The sequence below is a fragment of the Hetaerina americana genome, unplaced genomic scaffold, assembly GCF_022747635.1.
Source record: "Hetaerina americana unplaced genomic scaffold, ioHetAmer1.1.p SCAF_9, whole genome shotgun sequence".
Taxonomy (NCBI): Eukaryota; Metazoa; Arthropoda; class Insecta; order Odonata; family Calopterygidae; genus Hetaerina; species Hetaerina americana.
In genome coordinates, this window is record NW_027287538.1 from 15,331,986 (window position 1) to 15,354,346 (window position 22,361).

The window sequence follows — 22,361 nt, forward strand, 5'->3', positions numbered from 1 at the left end:
ATCCAAAGTTCGTTTTGAGATGGCAAATTACCTCCGTCTCCCGCCATCATATAGTATGGTCGTGGACGGCCCGATGTATGCAAGCCGTGGGCAAGAAAATAGACGTCGTGTCGCGTCGTTGCAAGTGTTTGCGGGCTTGATATTGCTAAAATAGTTGACTCGAGAGTGGTGGAAATTGCCAACGGCCATACCACGCTGAATACACCGGTTCTCGTCCGATCACCGAAGTTAAGCAGCATCGGGCCCGGATAGTACTTGGATGGGTGACCGCCTGGGAACACCGGGTGCCGTTGGCTTTCAATATTTTTTTTCCGAAACGAACGTATTTTGAGGCATTCTCTGATGTTTTAAATTTTTTTCAAATAATTTATTTTGCAATGCCAGACATTGCATGCGTGATTTTGAATTGGTATGTTCCCTTTTGACACCATTCCATTTCATCTAGATGCGACCAGCTCTCTTGGGGCAATGCATTGGTGCTGTAGTAACCCGTATCTCTTCCACATTTATCCAAAGTTCGTTTTGAGATGGCAAATTACCTCCGTCTCCCGCCATCATATAGTATGGTCGTGGACGGCCCGATGTATGCAAGCCGTGGGCAAGAAAATAGACGTCGTGTCGCGTCGTTGCAAGTGTTTGCGGGCTTGATATTGCTAAAATAGTTGACTCGAGAGTGGTGGAAATTGCCAACGGCCATACCACGCTGAATACACCGGTTCTCGTCCGATCACCGAAGTTAAGCAGCATCGGGCCCGGATAGTACTTGGATGGGTGACCGCCTGGGAACACCGGGTGCCGTTGGCTTTCAATATTTTTTTTCCGAAACGAACGTATTTTGAGGCATTCTCTGATGTTTTTAATTTTTTTCAAATAATTTATTTTGCAATGCCAGACATTGCATGCGTGATTTTGAATTGGTATGTTCCCTTTTGACACCATTCCATTTCATCTAGATGCGACCAGCTCTCTTGGGGCAATGCATTGGTGCTGTAGTAACCCGTATCTCTTCCACATTTATCCAAAGTTCGTTTTGAGATGGCAAATTACCTCCGTCTCCCGCCATCATATAGTATGGTCGTGGACGGCCCGATGTATGCAAGCCGTGGGCAAGAAAATAGACGTCGTGTCGCGTCGTTGCAAGTGTTTGCGGGCTTGATATTGCTAAAATAGTTGACTCGAGAGTGGTGGAAAATGCCAACGGCCATACCACGCTGAATACACCGGTTCTCGTCCGATCACCGAAGTTAAGCAGCATCGGGCCCGGATAGTACTTGGATGGGTGACCGCCTGGGAACACCGGGTGCCGTTGGCTTTCAATATTTTTTTTCCGAAACGAACGTATTTTGAGGCATTCTCTGATGTTTTAAATTTTTTTCAAATAATTTATTTTGCAATGCCAGACATTGCATGCGTGATTTTGAATTGGTATGTTCCCTTTTGACACCATTCCATTTCATCTAGATGCGACCAGCTCTCTTGGGGCAATGCATTGGTGCTGTAGTAACCCGTATCTCTTCCACATTTATCCAAAGTTCGTTTTGAGATGGCAAATTACCTCCGTCTCCCGCCATCATATAGTATGGTCGTGGACGGCCCGATGTATGCAAGCCGTGGGCAAGAAAATAGACGTCGTGTCGCGTCGTTGCAAGTGTTTGCGGGCTTGATATTGCTAAAATAGTTGACTCGAGAGTGGTGGAAATTGCAAACGGCCAGCCCTTATTAGGGCTTGACGTGTGTTATAAAGTCAGCCAATTCGAAATGCCTTACGATAGGAAGGCAACTCTAATAATAAGTCTAAATGACTTAAAAGAAAGTGCTACCGCCCTAGAGGTCCATCGGTTCATCGGTGTCGAGCTCGGGCTTAAGTTGGAAGATTTAGTGGCCATACAATTTGGAATTACAAGAAAATCCATTTATGTGAAACTTATAAACGAAGAATTAGTTGAAAATCTTTTGAGGTCGAAAGGGGGGCCAGTTGACTTCCCATCAGTAGCCGAAAAGCGTGGAACGGCGACGTTGGAGTCAGCGTCTAGCAGGGCAAGCTTTGTTAAGGTGGTGGGGCTCCCCCCAGAAATCCCAAAATTCGAGGTGGAGACGGAATTAGGCAAATATGGAAGAGTGGTATCATACGCGGTAAACAAATGGATAGGCCCTGGGCTATACCCGATCAGCACTGGAACGCGGAATGTGAAAATGTATTTAAAGTCCCCGATTCCGTCATATATCCCGATAGCTGGTCACAGGGCGGTCATACACTACGAGGGACAACAGCAAACGTGCTCGAGATGCGGAAGCACAAACCATCTGCGATTGAATTGCACAATGCCAACCACAATCACGGCGTACGCCGACGCACTGAGGGGGAAAAAGCAAGCGGCAGAAGAGGAGGCGGTGCTGCCGACGAGAATGGAAGAGGACCGAGGAGTGGAGGAGATTCCCTTGGAGCAGGAGGAGGAGGTCAACCCAAGGATGAGGGTAGAGAAACGCAGGGAGAAGGAAGGACCAACCTACCACCCAGGAACGTCGAGCGAGGAAGACGTCGCCGGAAACGACGCTATTGCCGAGGGAGCGGGAAACGGGAGAAAGAGGAGGAAAGGGTCGAACACGAGAGGGCGGGGGAAAAGGATATCGATAGACGTAGCCCGTGGAAAGGAAACGGAGAGATCAACCATCACGAGGGAGGAAAGGTGTGATCCCTGTGCAGATCAGAGTAAGATTCAAGAGGGGAATAATGGGGGAGGAATCAAAATGGCCGTAGCAGTAGAAGAAGAATCAAAAGAAACCGGAGAACCCGATTCAATCGAGGGCGGTGATCGACGGCTTGCGGGGGAAGACAAGAAATTGGTCATGGCGCAAGAGAAGCAAATAGGAAGAAATCTAGACATGGTAACCCCTTTTAGCGACAAGGGTCTCGGGAAAGGGTTATCTGTGACGTTACGCGAAGGGGAGGGCAAACAGCATGAGGAAGAGGCTGAGGAGCGGAGGAGGGAAGAAGACCCGGAGGACAACGCGTCGACCAGCGGTCACCCCTGGAGGGAGGTGGAGGGACGTCGGAAGCGCGGTGGTGGCGAGGTTGACAGCGGGAGGAAGTTTGGGCTCGGCGGGGACGAGAGCGAGGACTCCGACGCCAAGGACAACGGGAGCAGCGACACCGGGGACCAGGACGAGGCCCCGAGGAGATCCGGGAGAGGGGGCAAGGCGGAAACGACCGAGCAGAGACAGAAGACGAAGAAGAAGGACAAAGGAAAGAACAGCCTAAGCGTCGGACTCCAGGAGATAGCGGTGAGGTACGCATATATGAAGGAAGCCAAATGGAAAAGGGATGCAAAAAATACAGGGAATGATAAGGGGAAGCAAATGGGAACCCCGAATCCGGAATCCCAATGAATTACACATTGAACCCAAAATTGAGAATAGGCACGCTTAATGTATGTGGGGTTACAAGTAAAAACAGAATAGAAAAAGTATTCGACCTATTTAAAAGAGAAGACCTGGACATCCTACTATTGCAAGAGGTCATGGTGAGTGTACATTGGGAAACGGGCCCGGCGGAGATCTATATAAACAACCAAGAGCGGGAAAGAGGCACTGCGATCATGTTAAAAAGAAACATCACCGGAGAAAAAATGACAATGCTACCATCCGGGAGGGCGATGGCCATGACGATCCTTGGGATAAGGATAATAAATGTGTACGGCCCGGCCGGCACCAGGAAACTTCAGGAGAGGAGGGAATTTTACTCGCGGGACCTCCTGCCCCTGCTGAGCGACTTCCAAGGAATGGCACTGTTAGGGGGTGATTTTAACGCAATCATAGACGAGAAAGATAGCCAAAACAACGATGGAGGAGGAGCAAAATACCCACTGTGTGGTCCCCTAAAATCGATAGTTAAAAACCTCAGAGCCACTGACGCAAACAGATTAACAAGCACAAAAGATAACCTTCCGTACACCATCTACGGCGACAAATGGGCAACAAGGCAGGACCGCTTTTACGCATCCTACGACTTGAAAACCCATATATCCTCCTATGCGGTTCTTCCAGTGGCATGCTCCGACCACTGCGCAGTTATTATATCGGTCGATGGATCCCAAAGCAGGACGAGGCATCAGCCAAGGAAAAAGGAGTGGAGGATGAACGTCGAGCTGCTATATGAGAAAGACACCAGAGCCATACTGAAAGAAAACATCCAGCGATGGGAGGAAAGCTGGAGAGGATTGGATCCAAGCGAAAGGTGGGAAAACTCCAAAGTAAAAATAAGAAACCTTTTCGCACAACTGCACAGGGAGAGAGCCGAAGAAATCAGGGAAACCATGGCTTTTTACAGAGAAGCGCTCGAGGAGAGCCTAAAGACGAGAGAAAGGGAACGGAGCAACTGGGGGGAGATAAAAGAACTAAAAAGGAAAATCTTCGGAATGGAAGAGGAAAGGGCGAAAATATCAACATGGCACAGAAGCAAAATATGTTTGCCAGAAGAACATGCCTCGGTGTATTATCTGGGGAGGAGGTTAAAGGATTGCGCCAACAACTTACTCAAAAACGGCATTTTGAACGAGAACGGAACGAGGTTAAAAGAAGAGAGAGAAATCATAGAGCATGTATGCCACCATTTTGAGACTCTCCTTTCTGGGGAGGACACATCACTCAAGGAAGAGACAGAAAATCTCACGCCACTCCCCCAACTGCCAGTGGAGGTGGCAGAGAGGATGGCGGAAAGAATCACAAGGGAGGAGTGCGAGGATGCTATGAGATGGCTCCCCAAGGGGAGGTCCCCGGGTACCGACGGTATCCCTTTTGAATTCTACGTAGAATTCTGGGAAGAGCTGAAGGATTTAATCATTCCAGCGATAGAGAACATCCTCCAAAATGGCACCCTCACCACGACCCAAAGAGAGGGGAAAATTGTCCTAGTGCCGAAAAGAAAAGAGCCAAGGAGCCTAAATGACTACAGACCCATCACCCTCCTCAACGCCGATTACAAGGTAGTAGCTAAAATCGTTAAAACCAGACTCAACGAAGCCGTGGAAAAGATAATCGGGCCAGACCAACACATAGTAGGAAAGGGGAGGAACATTGTAACGGCGCTGACAACGATCAGAGACGCAATCGCGAGCCACGAGAGCAGGCAGGGCGCGGGCCTTAAACTGGTAGCGGTAGATATTGAGAAGGCTTTCGACAGGGTGAACATAAACCACGTATTGAACACATTAAAGAGGATGGGATTCCCCGAAAAGTTTTTGAATACAATAAAAATGTTCACGAACAACATCACGTCGAAAGTAAAATTGAGCGCGGGGGCCGAAACAAAGTCGTTCCCCGTGAGAAGATCAATCAGACAAGGCTGTCCGCTTTCGATGCTTCTGTTCTCTATATCACTGGAGCCCCTGCTACATAGTCTTCGCAGAAACATTAAAGGAATCCCGGCGGGGAACGGAAAAGTGTCCGCGGTGGCTTATGCGGACGACGTAACGATCTTCGCCCAAGATCAAGCGGAAATTCATGTAATAGGGAAATCATTAAAGGAATATGAGGAGGAAAGCGGGCAAAAAGTAAACATGGAAAAGACAAAGGCCTTGACAATAAAAGACGCCGACTTCACCGCGACCAGTGAATGGAAAGAGGTGACCTCGATGGACATTCTGGGCATTCCATGGAGTAGGACTTCCACGGAGACGACAAACGCAGTATGGGAAAAGGCAACGAGAATGATAAAAGGAACATTAGCGCAATTGAGAGACAGGGACCTAAACATACATCAGAAAGTCCTTGCGATAAACGCATTGTTATTATCCAAGGCATGGTACGCCGCACTGATTTTCCCGTTGCCAGAAAAACATGGGGCTCTATTGACGAAAATAGCAACGCAATACCTTTGGGGAGGGCATTTGCTAAGAGTAGCAAAGAGCCAGGCCTGTCTACCCAAGGGGAAGGGGGGCCTAGGGCTGATCGACGTGCGGGACAAAGCCCTGGCACTCTATGCAAAGACAGTAATAAACATCCTATCCGACGACTGTCAACATTCAAAAGATCTGCTAAAGGCGGCATGGGGTGCACCAGGGCAGGATAGACTGCTGATGAAAACTATCAGGAAAGTTAAGGACTTAGTAGAAAAGATGCCGAGAGGAGTGACAGCCACCACCAAGTGCCTTTACCGACAACTCAGAAGCGACGACAACCACCGAATCAACATCGAAAAGCACATCCTATCGGTAAATTGGAAGAGAGTGTGGAAGAACATCAACGAAATAGCCATGACCCTAAGGACAAAGAGCGTCCTATTCCTATTCGCAAACTATATAGTGACCACCCAGCAAGTGAAACAAAACATGTATCTAACAAGCAGGAACGAATGCGAATACTGTGACAAAGCCGACACACAAGACCACAGGGTGTTCGAATGCACCATCTCAAGGAGGAGGTGGTGCCTAATAAAAAGAACATTTAGAGAATTAAACACCTTTGGAGAAAAGGAGATAGGAAATAGGAATATGATGATTCTGGATTTCAACATCTTTCCCCGCGTGAAAATGGAAACAATGTGCTGGCTGATTGGACAGCACCTTCTTACGGTACACAAGTGGGTTAAAATAGATATAGAAAGTTGGTGGGAACAAGTGAAAAAAGAGAGCAAAAACCTACCGGGCCGATTACAGCCATATTGGAAGAAAGTAGAACAAATGGTAAAAAAAGAAGTCATGAAAGAATAACAAGTTTAAAGAAAATTGGTCTTGGACTCAATGTAAACTGTCATGTATGCAAGGAAATATATTACCGATAACAAGTATGTGAATAAAGGGAATACGTTCAATAAATAAGAGCAGATAATAATGTAAACAATGTATCATTAATGTTTAACTGTGAAAAAAAGACGCAAAGGGGATGTTTAAAAAAAAATTTGACTATTTATAATTGGCTTGATTTCATTGTAATCATTTTGTTCCCTATAAAGGATCTTGTATTGTTAATTCAAGTAAGGAAAATGTTCCCTAAGTTATGTGACGGTGAACACTTTCCGAATGCTTATAGTTCATAAGTGGTTCATACTTATATCATCCTTTGTTTAGAATTGTTCAATTGTGAAAATGTTCAATCTGTGGTCTTATGCACGCTTAAGATGGTGCACATGGTGTTAAATAACTATGTCTGTGAATGGAAATACATGCAATAAAAAAATAAAAAAAAAAAAAAAAATACCACGCTGAATACACCGGTTCTCGTCCGATCACCGAAGTTAAGCAGCATCGGGCCCGGATAGTACTTGGATGGGTGACCGCCTGGGAACACCGGGTGCCGTTGGCTTTCAATATTTTTTTTCCGAAACGAACGTATTTTGAGGCATTCTCTGATGTTTTTAATTTTTTTCAAATAATTTATTTTGCAATGCCCGACATTGCATGCGTGATTTTGAATTGGTATGTTCCCTTTTGACACCATTCCATTTCATCTAGATGCGACCAGCTCTCTTGGGGCAATGCATTGGTGCTGTAGTAACCCGTATCTCTTCCACATTTATCCAAAGTTCGTTTTGAGATGGCAAATTACCTCCGTCTCCCGCCATCATATAGTATGGTCGTGGACGGCCCGATGTATGCAAGCCGTGGGCAAGAAAATAGACGTCGTGTCGCGTCGTTGCAAGTGTTTGCGGGCTTGATATTGCTAAAATAGTTGACTCGAGAGTGGTGGAAATTGCCAACGGCCATACCACGCTGAATACACCGGTTCTCGTCCGATCACCGAAGTTAAGCAGCATCGGGCTCGGATAGTACTTGGATGGGTGACCGCCTGGGAACACCGGGTGCCGTTGGCTTTAATATTTTTTTTCCGAAACGAACGTATTTTGAGGCATTCTCTGATGTTTTTAATTTTTTTCAAATAATTTATTTTGCAATGCCAGACATTGCATGCGTGATTTTGAATTGGTATGTTCCCTTTTGACACCATTCCATTTCATCTAGATGCGACCAGCTCTCTTGGGGCAATGCATTGGTGCTGTAGTAACCCGTATCTCTTCCACATTTATCCAAAGTTCGTTTTGAGATGGCAAATTACCTCCGTCTCCCGCCATCATATAGTATGGTCGTGGACGGCCCGATGTATGCAAGCCGTGGGCAAGAAAATAGACGTCGTGTCGCGTCGTTGCAAGTGTTTGCGGGCTTGATATTGCTAAAATAGTTGACTCGAGAGTGGTGGAAATTGCCAACGGCCATACCACGCTGAATACACCGGTTCTCGTCCGATCACCGAAGTTAAGCAGCATCGGGCCCGGATAGTACTTGGATGGGTGACCGCCTGGGAACACCGGGTGCCGTTGGCTTTCAATATTTTTTTTCCGAAACGAACGTATTTTGAGGCATTCTCTGATGTTTTTAATTTTTTTCAAATAATTTATTTTGCAATGCCAGACATTGCATGCGTGATTTTGAATTGGTATGTTCCCTTTTGACACCATTCCATTTCATCTAGATGCGACCAGCTCTCTTGGGGCAATGCATTGGTGCTGTAGTAACCCGTATCTCTTCCACATTTATCCAAAGTTCGTTTTGAGATGGCAAATTACCTCCGTCTCCCGCCATCATATAGTATGGTCGTGGACGGCCCGATGTATGCAAGCCGTGGGCAAGAAAATAGACGTCGTGTCGCGTCGTTGCAAGTGTTTGCGGGCTTGATATTGCTAAAATAGTTGACTCGAGAGTGGTGGAAATTGCCAACGGCCATACCACGCTGAATACACCGGTTCTCGTCCGATCACCGAAGTTAAGCAGCATCGGGCCCGGATAGTACTTGGATGGGTGACCGCCTGGGAACACCGGGTGCCGTTGGCTTTCAATATTTTTTTTCCGAAACGAACGTATTTTGAGGCATTCTCTGATGTTTTTAATTTTTTTCAAATAATTTATTTTGCAATGCCAGACATTGCATGCGTGATTTTGAATTGGTATGTTCCCTTTTGACACCATTCCATTTCATCTAGATGCGACCAGCTCTCTTGGGGCAATGCATTGGTGCTGTAGTAACCCGTATCTCTTCCACATTTATCCAAAGTTCGTTTTGAGATGGCAAATTACCTCCGTCTCCCGCCATCATATAGTATGGTCGTGGACGGCCCGATGTATGCAAGCCGTGGGCAAGAAAATAGACGTCGTGTCGCGTCGTTGCAAGTGTTTGCGGGCTTGATATTGCTAAAATAGTTGACTCGAGAGTGGTGGAAATTGCCAACGGCCATACCACGCTGAATACACCGGTTCTCGTCCGATCACCGAAGTTAAGCAGCATCGGGCCCGGATAGTACTTGGATGGGTGACCGCCTGGGAACACCGGGTGCCGTTGGCTTTCAATATTTTTTTTCCGAAACGAACGTATTTTGAGGCATTCTCTGATGTTTTTAATTTTTTTCAAATAATTTATTTTGCAATGCCAGACATTGCATGCGTGATTTTGAATTGGTATGTTCCCTTTTGACACCATTCCATTTCATCTAGATGCGACCAGCTCTCTTGGGGCAATGCATTGGTGCTGTAGTAACCCGTATCTCTTCCACATTTATCCAAAGTTCGTTTTGAGATGGCAAATTACCTCCGTCTCCCGCCATCATATAGTATGGTCGTGGACGGCCCGATGTATGCAAGCCGTGGGCAAGAAAATAGACGTCGTGTCGCGTCGTTGCAAGTGTTTGCGGGCTTGATATTGCTAAAATAGTTGACTCGAGAGTGGTGGAAAATGCCAACGGCCATACCACGCTGAATACACCGGTTCTCGTCCGATCACCGAAGTTAAGCAGCATCGGGCCCGGATAGTACTTGGATGGGTGACCGCCTGGGAACACCGGGTGCCGTTGGCTTTCAATATTTTTTTTCCGAAACGAACGTATTTTGAGGCATTCTCTGATGTTTTTAATTTTTTTCAAATAATTTATTTTGCAATGCCAGACATTGCATGCGTGATTTTGAATTGGTATGTTCCCTTTTGACACCATTCCATTTCATCTAGATGCGACCAGCTCTCTTGGGGCAATGCATTGGTGCTGTAGTAACCCGTATCTCTTCCACATTTATCCAAAGTTCGTTTTGAGATGGCAAATTACCTCCGTCTCCCGCCATCATATAGTATGGTCGTGGACGGCCCGATGTATGCAAGCCGTGGGCAAGAAAATAGACGTCGTGTCGCGTCGTTGCAAGTGTTTGCGGGCTTGATATTGCTAAAATAGTTGACTCGAGAGTGGTGGAAATTGCCAACGGCCATACCACGCTGAATACACCGGTTCTCGTCCGATCACCGAAGTTAAGCAGCATCGGGCCCGGATAGTACTTGGATGGGTGACCGCCTGGGAACACCGGGTGCCGTTGGCTTTCAATATTTTTTTTCCGAAACGAACGTATTTTGAGGCATTCTCTGATGTTTTAAATTTTTTTCAAATAATTTATTTTGCAATGCCAGACATTGCATGCGTGATTTTGAATTGGTATGTTCCCTTTTGACACCATTCCATTTCATCTAGATGCGACCAGCTCTCTTGGGGCAATGCATTGGTGCTGTAGTAACCCGTATCTCTTCCACATTTATCCAAAGTTCGTTTTGAGATGGCAAATTACCTCCGTCTCCCGCCATCATATAGTATGGTCGTGGACGGCCCGATGTATGCAAGCCGTGGGCAAGAAAATAGACGTCGTGTCGCGTCGTTGCAAGTGTTTGCGGGCTTGATATTGCTAAAATAGTTGACTCGAGAGTGGTGGAAATTGCCAACGGCCATACCACGCTGAATACACCGGTTCTCGTCCGATCACCGAAGTTAAGCAGCATCGGGCCCGGATAGTACTTGGATGGGTGACCGCCTGGGAACACCGGGTGCCGTTGGCTTTCAATATTTTTTTTCCGAAACGAACGTATTTTGAGGCATTCTCTGATGTTTTAAATTTTTTTCAAATAATTTATTTTGCAATGCCAGACATTGCATGCGTGATTTTGAATTGGTATGTTCCCTTTTGACACCATTCCATTTCATCTAGATGCGACCAGCTCTCTTGGGGCAATGCATTGGTGCTGTAGTAACCCGTATCTCTTCCACATTTATCCAAAGTTCGTTTTGAGATGGCAAATTACCTCCGTCTCCCGCCATCATATAGTATGGTCGTGGACGGCCCGATGTATGCAAGCCGTGGGCAAGAAAATAGACGTCGTGTCGCGTCGTTGCAAGTGTTTGCGGGCTTGATATTGCTAAAATAGTTGACTCGAGAGTGGTGGAAATTGCCAACGGCCATACCACGCTGAATACACCGGTTCTCGTCCGATCACCGAAGTTAAGCAGCATCGGGCCCGGATAGTACTTGGATGGGTGACCGCCTGGGAACACCGGGTGCCGTTGGCTTTCAATATTTTTTTTCCGAAACGAACGTATTTTGAGGCATTCTCTGATGTTTTAAATTTTTTTCAAATAATTTATTTTGCAATGCCAGACATTGCATGCGTGATTTTGAATTGGTATGTTCCCTTTTGACACCATTCCATTTCATCTAGATGCGACCAGCTCTCTTGGGGCAATGCATTGGTGCTGTAGTAACCCGTATCTCTTCCACATTTATCCAAAGTTCGTTTTGAGATGGCAAATTACCTCCGTCTCCCGCCATCATATAGTATGGTCGTGGACGGCCCGATGTATGCAAGCCGTGGGCAAGAAAATAGACGTCGTGTCGCGTCGTTGCAAGTGTTTGCGGGCTTGATATTGCTAAAATAGTTGACTCGAGAGTGGTGGAAATTGCCAACGGCCATACCACGCTGAATACACCGGTTCTCGTCCGATCACCGAAGTTAAGCAGCATCGGGCCCGGATAGTACTTGGATGGGTGACCGCCTGGGAACACCGGGTGCCGTTGGCTTTCAATATTTTTTTTCCGAAACGAACGTATTTTGAGGCATTCTCTGATGTTTTTAATTTTTTTCAAATAATTTATTTTGCAATGCCAGACATTGCATGCGTGATTTTGAATTGGTATGTTCCCTTTTGACACCATTCCATTTCATCTAGATGCGACCAGCTCTCTTGGGGCAATGCATTGGTGCTGTAGTAACCCGTATCTCTTCCACATTTATCCAAAGTTTGTTTTGAGATGGCAAATTACCTTCGTCTCCCGCCATCATATAGTATGGTCGTGGACGGCCCGATGTATGCAAGCCGTGGGCAAGAAAATAGACGTCGTGTCGCGTCGTTGCAAGTGTTTGCGGGCTTGATATTGCTAAAATAGTTGACTCGAGAGTGTTGGAAATTGCCAACGGCCATACCACGCTGAATACACCGGTTCTCGTCCGATCACCGAAGTTAAGCAGCATCGGGCCCGGATAGTACTTGGATGGGTGACCGCCTGGGAACACCGGGTGCCGTTGGCTTTCAATATTTTTTTTCCGAAACGAACGTATTTTGAGGCATTCTCTGATGTTTTTAATTTTTTTCAAATAATTTATTTTGCAATGCCAGACATTGCATGCGTGATTTTGAATTGGTATGTTCCCTTTTGACACCATTCCATTTCATCTAGATGCGACCAGCTCTCTTGGGGCAATGCATTGGTGCTGTAGTAACCCGTATCTCTTCCACATTTATCCAAAGTTCGTTTTGAGATGGCAAATTACCTCCGTCTCCCGCCATCATATAGTATGGTCGTGGACGGCCCGATGTATGCAAGCCGTGGGCAAGAAAATAGACGTCGTGTCGCGTCGTTGCAAGTGTTTGCGGGCTTGATATTGCTAAAATAGTTGACTCGAGAGTGGTGGAAATTGCCAACGGCCATACCACGCTGAATACACCGGTTCTCGTCCGATCACCGAAGTTAAGCAGCATCGGGCCCGGATAGTACTTGGATGGGTGACCGCCTGGGAACACCGGGTGCCGTTGGCTTTCAATATTTTTTTTCCGAAACGAACGTATTTTGAGGCATTCTCTGATGTTTTTAATTTTTTTCAAATAATTTATTTTGCAATGCCAGACATTGCATGCGTGATTTTGAATTGGTATGTTCCCTTTTGACACCATTCCATTTCATCTAGATGCGACCAGCTCTCTTGGGGCAATGCATTGGTGCTGTAGTAACCCGTATCTCTTCCACATTTATCCAAAGTTCGTTTTGAGATGGCAAATTACCTCCGTCTCCCGCCATCATATAGTATGGTCGTGGACGGCCCGATGTATGCAAGCCGTGGGCAAGAAAATAGACGTCGTGTCGCGTCGTTGCAAGTGTTTGCGGGCTTGATATTGCTAAAATAGTTGACTCGAGAGTGTTGGAAAATGCCAACGGCCAAACCACGCTGAATACACCGGTTCTCGTCCGATCACCGAAGTTAAGCAGCATCGGGCCCGGATAGTACTTGGATGGGTGACCGCCTGGGAACACCGGGTGCCGTTGGCTTTCAATATTTTTTTTCCGAAACGAACGTATTTTGAGGCATTCTCTGATGTTTTTAATTTTTTTCAAATAATTTATTTTGCAATGCCAGACATTGCATGCGTGATTTTGAATTGGTATGTTCCCTTTTGACACCATTCCATTTCATCTAGATGCGACCAGCTCTCTTGGGGCAATGCATTGGTGCTGTAGTAACCCGTATCTCTTCCACATTTATCCAAAGTTCGTTTTGAGATGGCAAATTACCTCCGTCTCCCGCCATCATATAGTATGGTCGTGGACGGCCCGATGTATGCAAGCCGTGGGCAAGAAAATAGACGTCGTGTCGCGTCGTTGCGTTTGCGGGCTTGATATTGCTAAAATAGTTGACTCGAGAGTGTTGGAAAATGCCAACGGCCAAACCACGCTGAATACACCGGTTCTCGTCCGATCACCGAAGTTAAGCAGCATCGGGCCCGGATAGTACTTGGATGGGTGACCGCCTGGGAACACCGGGTGCCGTTGGCTTTCAATATTTTTTTTCCGAAACGAACGTATTTTGAGGCATTCTCTGATGTTTTAAATTTTTTTCAAATAATTTATTTTGCAATGCCAGACATTGCATGCGTGATTTTGAATTGGTATGTTCCCTTTTGACACCATTCCATTTCATCTAGATGCGACCAGCTCTCTTGGGGCAATGCATTGGTGCTGTAGTAACCCGTATCTCTTCCACATTTATCCAAAGTTCGTTTTGAGATGGCAAATTACCTCCGTCTCCCGCCATCATATAGTATGGTCGTGGACGGCCCGATGTATGCAAGCCGTGGGCAAGAAAATAGACGTCGTGTCGCGTCGTTGCAAGTGTTTGCGGGCTTGATATTGCTAAAATAGTTGACTCGAGAGTGGTGGAAATTGCCAACGGCCATACCACGCTGAATACACCGGTTCTCGTCCGATCACCGAAGTTAAGCAGCATCGGGCCCGGATAGTACTTGGATGGGTGACCGCCTGGGAACACCGGGTGCCGTTGGCTTTCAATATTTTTTTTCCGAAACGAACGTATTTTGAGGCATTCTCTGATGTTTTTAATTTTTTTCAAATAATTTATTTTGCAATGCCCGACATTGCATGCGTGATTTTGAATTGGTATGTTCCCTTTTGACACCATTCCATTTCATCTAGATGCGACCAGCTCTCTTGGGGCAATGCATTGGTGCTGTAGTAACCCGTATCTCTTCCACATTTATCCAAAGTTCGTTTTGAGATGGCAAATTACCTCCGTCTCCCGCCATCATATAGTATGGTCGTGGACGGCCCGATGTATGCAAGCCGTGGGCAAGAAAATAGACGTCGTGTCGCGTCGTTGCAAGTGTTTGCGGGCTTGATATTGCTAAAATAGTTGACTCGAGAGTGTTGGAAAATGCCAACGGCCAAACCACGCTGAATACACCGGTTCTCGTCCGATCACCGAAGTTAAGCAGCATCGGGCCCGGATAGTACTTGGATGGGTGACCGCCTGGGAACACCGGGTGCCGTTGGCTTTCAATATTTTTTTTCCGAAACGAACGTATTTTGAGGCATTCTCTGATGTTTTTAATTTTTTTCAAATAATTTATTTTGCAATGCCCGACATTGCATGCGTGATTTTGAATTGGTATGTTCCCTTTTGACACCATTCCATTTCATCTAGATGCGACCAGCTCTCTTGGGGCAATGCATTGGTGCTGTAGTAACCCGTATCTCTTCCACATTTATCCAAAGTTCGTTTTGAGATGGCAAATTACCTCCGTCTCCCGCCATCATATAGTATGGTCGTGGACGGCCCGATGTATGCAAGCCGTGGGCAAGAAAATAGACGTCGTGTCGCGTCGTTGCAAGTGTTTGCGGGCTTGATATTGCTAAAATAGTTGACTCGAGAGTGGTGGAAATTGCCAACGGCCATACCACGCTGAATACACCGGTTCTCGTCCGATCACCGAAGTTAAGCAGCATCGGGCCCGGATAGTACTTGGATGGGTGACCGCCTGGGAACACCGGGTGCCGTTGGCTTTCAATATTTTTTTTCCGAAACGAACGTATTTTGAGGCATTCTCTGATGTTTTAAATTTTTTTCAAATAATTTATTTTGCAATGCCAGACATTGCATGCGTGATTTTGAATTGGTATGTTCCCTTTTGACACCATTCCATTTCATCTAGATGCGACCAGCTCTCTTGGGGCAATGCATTGGTGCTGTAGTAACCCGTATCTCTTCCACATTTATCCAAAGTTCGTTTTGAGATGGCAAATTACCTCCGTCTCCCGCCATCATATAGTATGGTCGTGGACGGCCCGATGTATGCAAGCCGTGGGCAAGAAAATAGACGTCGTGTCGCGTCGTTGCAAGTGTTTGCGGGCTTGATATTGCTAAAATAGTTGACTCGAGAGTGGTGGAAATTGCCAACGGCCATACCACGCTGAATACACCGGTTCTCGTCCGATCACCGAAGTTAAGCAGCATCGGGCCCGGATAGTACTTGGATGGGTGACCGCCTGGGAACACCGGGTGCCGTTGGCTTTCAATATTTTTTTTCCGAAACGAACGTATTTTGAGGCATTCTCTGATGTTTTTAATTTTTTTCAAATAATTTATTTTGCAATGCCAGACATTGCATGCGTGATTTTGAATTGGTATGTTCCCTTTTGACACCATTCCATTTCATCTAGATGCGACCAGCTCTCTTGGGGCAATGCATTGGTGCTGTAGTAACCCGTATCTCTTCCACATTTATCCAAAGTTCGTTTTGAGATGGCAAATTACCTCCGTCTCCCGCCATCATATAGTATGGTCGTGGACGGCCCGATGTATGCAAGCCGTGGGCAAGAAAATAGACGTCGTGTCGCGTCGTTGCAAGTGTTTGCGGGCTTGATATTGCTAAAATAGTTGACTCGAGAGTGTTGGAAATTGCCAACGGCCATCTGCTAAAGGCGGCATGGGGTGCACCAGGGCAGGATAGACTGCTGATGAAAACTATCAGGAAAGTTAAGGACTTAGTAGAAAAGATGCCGAGAGGAGTGACAGCCACCACCAAGTGCCTTTACCGACAACTCAGAAGCGACGACAACCACCGAATCAACATCGAAAAGCACATCCTATCGGTAAATTTGGAAGAGAGTGTGGAAGAACATCAACGAAATAGCCATGACCCTAAGGACAAAGAGCGTCCTATTCCTATTCGCAAACTATATAGTGACCACCCAGCAAGTGAAACAAAACATGTATCTAACAAGCAGGAACGAATGCGAATACTGTGACAAAGCCGACACACAAGACCACAGGGTGTTCGAATGCACCATCTCAAGGAGGAGGTGGTGCCTAATAAAAAGAACATTTAGAGAATTAAACACCTTTGGAGAAAAGGAGATAGGAAATAGGAATATGATGATTCTGGATTTCAACATCTTTCCCCGCGTGAAAATGGAAACAATGTGCTGGCTGATTGGACAGCACCTTCTTACGGTACACAAGTGGGTTAAAATAGATATAGAAAGTTGGTGGGAACAAGTGAAAAAAGAGAGCAAAAACCTACCGGGCCGATTACAGCCATATTGGAAGAAAGTAGAACAAATGGTAAAAAAAGAAGTCATGAAAGAATAACAAGTTTAAAGAAAATTGGTCTTGGACTCAATGTAAACTGTCATGTATGCAAGGAAATATATTACCGATAACAAGTATGTGAATAAAGGGAATACGTTCAATAAATAAGAGCAGATAATAATGTAAACAATGTATCATTAATGTTTAACTGTGAAAAAAAGACGCAAAGGGGATGTTTAAAAAAAATTTGACTATTTATAATTGGCTTGATTTCATTGTAATCATTTTGTTCCCTATAAAGGATCTTGTATTGTTAATTCAAGTAAGGAAAATGTTCCCTAAGTTATGTGACGGTGAACACTTTCCGAATGCTTATAGTTCATAAGTGGTTCATACTTATATCATCCTTTGTTTAGAATTGTTCAATTGTGAAAATGTTCAATCTGTGGTCTTATGCACGCTTAAGATGGTGCACATGGTGTTAAATAACTATGTCTGTGAATGGAAATACATGCAATAAAAAAAAAAAAAAATACCACGCTGAATACACCGGTTCTCGTCCGATCACCGAAGTTAAGCAGCATCGGGCCCGGATAGTACTTGGATGGGTGACCGCCTGGGAACACCGGGTGCCGTTGGCTTTCAATATTTTTTTTCCGAAACGAACGTATTTTGAGGCATTCTCTGATGTTTTTAATTTTTTTCAAATAATTTATTTTGCAATGCCAGACATTGCATGCGTGATTTTGAATTGGTATGTTCCCTTTTGACACCATTCCATTTCATCTAGATGCGACCAGCTCTCTTGGGGCAATGCATTGGTGCTGTAGTAACCCGTATCTCTTCCACATTTATCCAAAGTTCGTTTTGAGATGGCAAATTACCTCCGTCTCCCGCCATCATATAGTATGGTCGTGGACGGCCCGATGTATGCAAGCCGTGGGCAAGAAAATAGACGTCGTGTCGCGTCGTTGCAAGTGTTTGCGGGCTTGATATTGCTAAAATAGTTGACTCGAGAGTGGTGGAAATTGCCAACGGCCATACCACGCTGAATACACCGGTTCTCGTCCGATCACCGAAGTTAAGCAGCATCGGGCCCGGATAGTACTTGGATGGGTGACCGCCTGGGAACACCGGGTGCCGTTGGCTTTCAATATTTTTTTTCCGAAACGAACGTATTTTGAGGCATTCTCTGATGTTTTAAATTTTTTTCAAATAATTTATTTTGCAATGCCAGACATTGCATGCGTGATTTTGAATTGGTATGTTCCCTTTTGACACCATTCCATTTCATCTAGATGCGACCAGCTCTCTTGGGGCAATGCATTGGTGCTGTAGTAACCCGTATCTCTTCCACATTTATCCAAAGTTCGTTTTGAGATGGCAAATTACCTCCGTCTCCCGCCATCATATGGTCGTGGACGGCCCGATGTATGCAAGCCGTGGGCAAGAAAATAGACGTCGTGTCGCGTCGTTGCAAGTGTTTGCGGGCTTGATATTGCTAAAATAGTTGACTCGAGAGTGGTGGAAATTGCCAACGGCCATACCACGCTGAATACACCGGTTCTCGTCCGATCACCGAAGTTAAGCAGCATCGGGCCCGGATAGTACTTGGATGGGTGACCGCCTGGGAACACCGGGTGCCGTTGGCTTTAAATATTTTTTTTCCGAAACGAACGTATTTTGAGGCATTCTCTGATGTTTTAAATTTTTTTCAAATAATTTATTTTGCAATGCCAGACATTGCATGCGTGATTTTGAATTGGTATGTTCCCTTTTGACACCATTCCATTTCATCTAGATGCGACCAGCTCTCTTGGGGCAATGCATTGGTGCTGTAGTAACCCGTATCTCTTCCACATTTATCCAAAGTTCGTTTTGAGATGGCAAATTACCTCCGTCTCCCGCCATCATATAGTATGGTCGTGGACGGCCCGATGTATGCAAGCCGTGGGCAAGAAAATAGACGTCGTGTCGCGTCGTTGCAAGTGTTTGCGGGCTTGATATTGCTAAAATAGTTGACTCGAGAGTGGTGGAAAATGCCAACGGCCATACCACGCTGAATACACCGGTTCTCGTCCGATCACCGAAGTTAAGCAGCATCGGGCCCGGATAGTACTTGGATGGGTGACCGCCTGGGAACACCGGGTGCCGTTGGCTTTCAATATTTTTTTTCCGAAACGAACGTATTTTGAGGCATTCTCTGATGTTTTTAATTTTTTTCAAATAATTTATTTTGCAATGCCAGACATTGCATGCGTGATTTTGAATTGGTATGTTCCCTTTTGACACCATTCCATTTCATCTAGATGCGACCAGCGTCTTGGGGCAATGCATTGGTGCTGTAGTAACCCGTATCTCTTCCACATTTATCCAAAGTTCGTTTTGAGATGGCAAATTACCTCCGTCTCCCGCCATCATATAGTATGGTCGTGGACGGCCCGATGTATGCAAGCCGTGGGCAAGAAAATAGACGTCGTGTCGCGTCGTTGCAAGTGTTTGCGGGCTTGATATTGCTAAAATAGTTGACTCGAGAGTGGTTGAAATTGCCAACGGCCATACCACTCTGAATACACCGGTTCTCGTCCGATCACCGAAGTTAAGCAGCATCGGGCCCGGATAGTACTTGGATGGGTGACCGCCTGGGAACACCGGGTGCCGTTGGCTTTCAATATTTTTTTTCCGAAACGAACGTATTTTGAGGCATTCTCTGATGTTTTTAATTTTTTTCAAATAATTTATTTTGCAATGCCAGACATTGCATGCGTGATTTTGAATTGGTATGTTCCCTTTTGACACCATTCCATTTCATCTAGATGCGACCAGCTCTCTTGGGGCAATGCATTGGTGCTGTAGTAACCCGTATCTCTTCCACATTTATCCAAAGTTCGTTTTGAGATGGCAAATTACCTCCGTCTCCCGCCATCATATAGTATGGTCGTGGACGGCCCGATGTATGCAAGCCGTGGGCAAGAAAATAGACGTCGTGTCGCGTCGTTGCAAGTGTTTGCGGGCTTGATATTGCTAAAATAGTTGACTCGAGAGTGGTAGAAATTGCCAACGGCCATACCACGCTGAATACACCGGTTCTCGTCCGAGATCGAAGTTAAGCAGCATCGGGCCCGGATAGTACTTGGATGGGTGACCGCCTGGGAACACCGGGTGCCGTTGGCTTTCAATATTTTTTTTCCGAAACGAACGTATTTTGAGGCATTCTCTGATATTTTTAATTTTTTTCAAATAATTTATTTTGCAATGCCAGACATTGCATGCGTGATTTTGAATTGGTATGTTCCCTTTTGACACCATTCCATTTCATCTAGATGCGACCAGCTCTCTTGGGGCAATGCATTGGTGCTGTAGTAACCCGTATCTCTTCCACATTTATCCAAAGTTCGTTTTGAGATGGCAAATTACCTCCGTCTCCCGCCATCATATAGTATGGTCGTGGACGGCCCGATGTATGCAAGCCGTGGGCAAGAAAATAGACGTCGTGTCGCGTCGTTGCAAGTGTTTGCGGGCTTGATATTGCTAAAATAGTTGACTCGAGAGTGGTGGAAATTGCCAACGGCCATACCACGCTGAATACACCGGTTCTCGTCCGATCACCGAAGTTAAGCAGCATCGGGCCCGGATAGTACTTGGATGGGTGACCGCCTGGGAACACCGGGTGCCGTTGGCTTTCAATATTTTTTTTCCGAAACGAACGTATTTTGAGGCATTCTCTGATGTTTTTAATTTTTTTCAAATAATTTATTTTGCAATGCCAGACATTGCATGCGTGATTTTGAATTGGTATGTTCCCTTTTGACACCATTCCATTTCATCTAGATGCGACCAGCTCTCTTGGGGCAATGCATTGGTGCTGTAGTAACCCGTATCTCTTCCACATTTATCCAAAGTTCGTTTTGAGATGGCAAATTACCTCCGTCTCCCGCCATCATATGGTCGTGGACGGCCCGATGTATGCAAGCCGTGGGCAAGAAAATAGACGTCGTGTCGCGTCGTTGCAAGTGTTTGCGGGCTTGATATTGCTAAAATAGTTGACTCGAGAGTGGTGGAAATTGCCAACGGCCATACCACGCTGAATACACCGGTTCTCGTCCGATCACCGAAGTTAAGCAGCATCGGGCCCGGATAGTACTTGGATGGGTGACCGCCTGGGAACACCGGGTGCCGTTGGCTTTAAATATTTTTTTTCCGAAACGAACGTATTTTGAGGCATTCTCTGATGTTTTAAATTTTTTTCAAATAATTTATTTTGCAATGCCAGACATTGCATGCGTGATTTTGAATTGGTATGTTCCCTTTTGACACCATTCCATTTCATCTAGATGCGACCAGCTCTCTTGGGGCAATGCATTGGTGCTGTAGTAACCCGTATCTCTTCCACATTTATCCAAAGTTCGTTTTGAGATGGCAAATTACCTCCGTCTCCCGCCATCATATAGTATGGTCGTGGACGGCCCGATGTATGCAAGCCGTGGGCAAGAAAATAGACGTCGTGTCGCGTCGTTGCAAGTGTTTGCGGGCTTGATATTGCTAAAATAGTTGACTCGAGAGTGGTGGAAATTGCCAACGGCCATACCACGCTGAATACACCGGTTCTCGTCCGATCACCGAAGTTAAGCAGCATCGGGCCCGGATAGTACTTGGATGGGTGACCGCCTGGGAACACCGGGTGCCGTTGGCTTTCAATATTTTTTTTCCGAAACGAACGTATTTTGAGGCATTCTCTGATGTTTTTAATTTTTTTCAAATAATTTATTTTGCAATGCCAGACATTGCATGCGTGATTTTGAATTGGTATGTTCCCTTTTGACACCATTCCATTTCATCTAGATGCGACCAGCGTCTTGGGGCAATGCATTGGTGCTGTAGTAACCCGTATCTCTTCCACATTTATCCAAAGTTCGTTTTGAGATGGCAAATTACCTCCGTCTCCCGCCATCATATAGTATGGTCGTGGACGGCCCGATGTATGCAAGCCGTGGGCAAGAAAATAGACGTCGTGTCGCGTCGTTGCAAGTGTTTGCGGGCTTGATATTGCTAAAATAGTTGACTCGAGAGTGGTTGAAATTGCCAACGGCCATACCACTCTGAATACACCGGTTCTCGTCCGATCACCGAAGTTAAGCAGCATCGGGCCCGGATAGTACTTGGATGGGTGACCGCCTGGGAACACCGGGTGCCGTTGGCTTTCAATATTTTTTTTCCGAAACGAACGTATTTTGAGGCATTCTCTGATGTTTTTAATTTTTTTCAAATAATTTATTTTGCAATGCCAGACATTGCATGCGTGATTTTGAATTGGTATGTTCCCTTTTGACACCATTCCATTTCATCTAGATGCGACCAGCGTCTTGGGGCAATGCATTGGTGCTGTAGTAACCCGTATCTCTTCCACATTT

The 22,361-nt window shown here is 45.8% G+C and overlaps 29 non-coding genes and 2 pseudogenes across 29 annotated transcripts; all 31 read left to right on the forward strand.

Annotated features, from left to right (window-relative positions):
- Window positions 1-177: 177 nt before the first annotated feature.
- Window positions 178-296, forward strand: LOC139699257 (5S ribosomal RNA). The gene has a single exon (XR_011703148.1). It is a non-coding gene; the product is annotated as a 5S ribosomal RNA (ribosomal RNA).
- Window positions 297-685: 389 nt separating this feature from the next.
- Window positions 686-804, forward strand: LOC139699258 (5S ribosomal RNA). Its single transcript, XR_011703149.1, has one exon. It is a non-coding gene; the product is annotated as a 5S ribosomal RNA (ribosomal RNA).
- Window positions 805-1,193: 389 nt separating this feature from the next.
- On the forward strand, window positions 1,194-1,312 carry LOC139699259 (5S ribosomal RNA). Its single transcript, XR_011703150.1, has one exon. It is a non-coding gene; the product is annotated as a 5S ribosomal RNA (ribosomal RNA).
- A 5,878-nt stretch (window positions 1,313-7,190) lies between these two features.
- LOC139699170 (5S ribosomal RNA) lies at window positions 7,191-7,289 on the forward strand (annotated as a pseudogene).
- Window positions 7,290-7,688: 399 nt separating this feature from the next.
- Window positions 7,689-7,807, forward strand: LOC139699648 (5S ribosomal RNA). Its single transcript, XR_011703517.1, has one exon. It is a non-coding gene; the product is annotated as a 5S ribosomal RNA (ribosomal RNA).
- Window positions 7,808-8,195: 388 nt separating this feature from the next.
- LOC139699260 (5S ribosomal RNA) lies at window positions 8,196-8,314 on the forward strand. The gene has a single exon (XR_011703151.1). It is a non-coding gene; the product is annotated as a 5S ribosomal RNA (ribosomal RNA).
- Window positions 8,315-8,703: 389 nt separating this feature from the next.
- LOC139699261 (5S ribosomal RNA) lies at window positions 8,704-8,822 on the forward strand. The gene has a single exon (XR_011703152.1). It is a non-coding gene; the product is annotated as a 5S ribosomal RNA (ribosomal RNA).
- A 389-nt stretch (window positions 8,823-9,211) lies between these two features.
- On the forward strand, window positions 9,212-9,330 carry LOC139699263 (5S ribosomal RNA). The gene has a single exon (XR_011703154.1). It is a non-coding gene; the product is annotated as a 5S ribosomal RNA (ribosomal RNA).
- Window positions 9,331-9,719: 389 nt separating this feature from the next.
- On the forward strand, window positions 9,720-9,838 carry LOC139699264 (5S ribosomal RNA). Its single transcript, XR_011703155.1, has one exon. It is a non-coding gene; the product is annotated as a 5S ribosomal RNA (ribosomal RNA).
- A 389-nt stretch (window positions 9,839-10,227) lies between these two features.
- LOC139699265 (5S ribosomal RNA) lies at window positions 10,228-10,346 on the forward strand. The gene has a single exon (XR_011703156.1). It is a non-coding gene; the product is annotated as a 5S ribosomal RNA (ribosomal RNA).
- A 389-nt stretch (window positions 10,347-10,735) lies between these two features.
- LOC139699266 (5S ribosomal RNA) lies at window positions 10,736-10,854 on the forward strand. Its single transcript, XR_011703157.1, has one exon. It is a non-coding gene; the product is annotated as a 5S ribosomal RNA (ribosomal RNA).
- Window positions 10,855-11,243: 389 nt separating this feature from the next.
- Window positions 11,244-11,362, forward strand: LOC139699267 (5S ribosomal RNA). The gene has a single exon (XR_011703158.1). It is a non-coding gene; the product is annotated as a 5S ribosomal RNA (ribosomal RNA).
- A 389-nt stretch (window positions 11,363-11,751) lies between these two features.
- LOC139699269 (5S ribosomal RNA) lies at window positions 11,752-11,870 on the forward strand. The gene has a single exon (XR_011703159.1). It is a non-coding gene; the product is annotated as a 5S ribosomal RNA (ribosomal RNA).
- Window positions 11,871-12,259: 389 nt separating this feature from the next.
- Window positions 12,260-12,378, forward strand: LOC139699270 (5S ribosomal RNA). Its single transcript, XR_011703160.1, has one exon. It is a non-coding gene; the product is annotated as a 5S ribosomal RNA (ribosomal RNA).
- Window positions 12,379-12,767: 389 nt separating this feature from the next.
- LOC139699271 (5S ribosomal RNA) lies at window positions 12,768-12,886 on the forward strand. Its single transcript, XR_011703161.1, has one exon. It is a non-coding gene; the product is annotated as a 5S ribosomal RNA (ribosomal RNA).
- Window positions 12,887-13,275: 389 nt separating this feature from the next.
- Window positions 13,276-13,394, forward strand: LOC139699678 (5S ribosomal RNA). Its single transcript, XR_011703546.1, has one exon. It is a non-coding gene; the product is annotated as a 5S ribosomal RNA (ribosomal RNA).
- A 385-nt stretch (window positions 13,395-13,779) lies between these two features.
- On the forward strand, window positions 13,780-13,898 carry LOC139699679 (5S ribosomal RNA). Its single transcript, XR_011703547.1, has one exon. It is a non-coding gene; the product is annotated as a 5S ribosomal RNA (ribosomal RNA).
- A 389-nt stretch (window positions 13,899-14,287) lies between these two features.
- Window positions 14,288-14,406, forward strand: LOC139699272 (5S ribosomal RNA). Its single transcript, XR_011703162.1, has one exon. It is a non-coding gene; the product is annotated as a 5S ribosomal RNA (ribosomal RNA).
- Window positions 14,407-14,795: 389 nt separating this feature from the next.
- Window positions 14,796-14,914, forward strand: LOC139699680 (5S ribosomal RNA). The gene has a single exon (XR_011703548.1). It is a non-coding gene; the product is annotated as a 5S ribosomal RNA (ribosomal RNA).
- A 389-nt stretch (window positions 14,915-15,303) lies between these two features.
- Window positions 15,304-15,422, forward strand: LOC139699273 (5S ribosomal RNA). Its single transcript, XR_011703163.1, has one exon. It is a non-coding gene; the product is annotated as a 5S ribosomal RNA (ribosomal RNA).
- A 389-nt stretch (window positions 15,423-15,811) lies between these two features.
- LOC139699275 (5S ribosomal RNA) lies at window positions 15,812-15,930 on the forward strand. Its single transcript, XR_011703165.1, has one exon. It is a non-coding gene; the product is annotated as a 5S ribosomal RNA (ribosomal RNA).
- A 1,552-nt stretch (window positions 15,931-17,482) lies between these two features.
- LOC139699171 (5S ribosomal RNA) lies at window positions 17,483-17,581 on the forward strand (annotated as a pseudogene).
- Window positions 17,582-17,980: 399 nt separating this feature from the next.
- LOC139699276 (5S ribosomal RNA) lies at window positions 17,981-18,099 on the forward strand. Its single transcript, XR_011703166.1, has one exon. It is a non-coding gene; the product is annotated as a 5S ribosomal RNA (ribosomal RNA).
- A 384-nt stretch (window positions 18,100-18,483) lies between these two features.
- LOC139699277 (5S ribosomal RNA) lies at window positions 18,484-18,602 on the forward strand. The gene has a single exon (XR_011703167.1). It is a non-coding gene; the product is annotated as a 5S ribosomal RNA (ribosomal RNA).
- Window positions 18,603-18,991: 389 nt separating this feature from the next.
- Window positions 18,992-19,110, forward strand: LOC139699278 (5S ribosomal RNA). The gene has a single exon (XR_011703168.1). It is a non-coding gene; the product is annotated as a 5S ribosomal RNA (ribosomal RNA).
- A 388-nt stretch (window positions 19,111-19,498) lies between these two features.
- Window positions 19,499-19,617, forward strand: LOC139699706 (5S ribosomal RNA). The gene has a single exon (XR_011703572.1). It is a non-coding gene; the product is annotated as a 5S ribosomal RNA (ribosomal RNA).
- Window positions 19,618-20,006: 389 nt separating this feature from the next.
- LOC139699150 (5S ribosomal RNA) lies at window positions 20,007-20,124 on the forward strand. The gene has a single exon (XR_011703075.1). It is a non-coding gene; the product is annotated as a 5S ribosomal RNA (ribosomal RNA).
- A 389-nt stretch (window positions 20,125-20,513) lies between these two features.
- LOC139699279 (5S ribosomal RNA) lies at window positions 20,514-20,632 on the forward strand. Its single transcript, XR_011703169.1, has one exon. It is a non-coding gene; the product is annotated as a 5S ribosomal RNA (ribosomal RNA).
- A 384-nt stretch (window positions 20,633-21,016) lies between these two features.
- LOC139699280 (5S ribosomal RNA) lies at window positions 21,017-21,135 on the forward strand. Its single transcript, XR_011703170.1, has one exon. It is a non-coding gene; the product is annotated as a 5S ribosomal RNA (ribosomal RNA).
- A 389-nt stretch (window positions 21,136-21,524) lies between these two features.
- On the forward strand, window positions 21,525-21,643 carry LOC139699281 (5S ribosomal RNA). Its single transcript, XR_011703171.1, has one exon. It is a non-coding gene; the product is annotated as a 5S ribosomal RNA (ribosomal RNA).
- A 388-nt stretch (window positions 21,644-22,031) lies between these two features.
- LOC139699707 (5S ribosomal RNA) lies at window positions 22,032-22,150 on the forward strand. Its single transcript, XR_011703573.1, has one exon. It is a non-coding gene; the product is annotated as a 5S ribosomal RNA (ribosomal RNA).
- The last annotated feature ends 211 nt before the right edge of the window (window positions 22,151-22,361 follow it).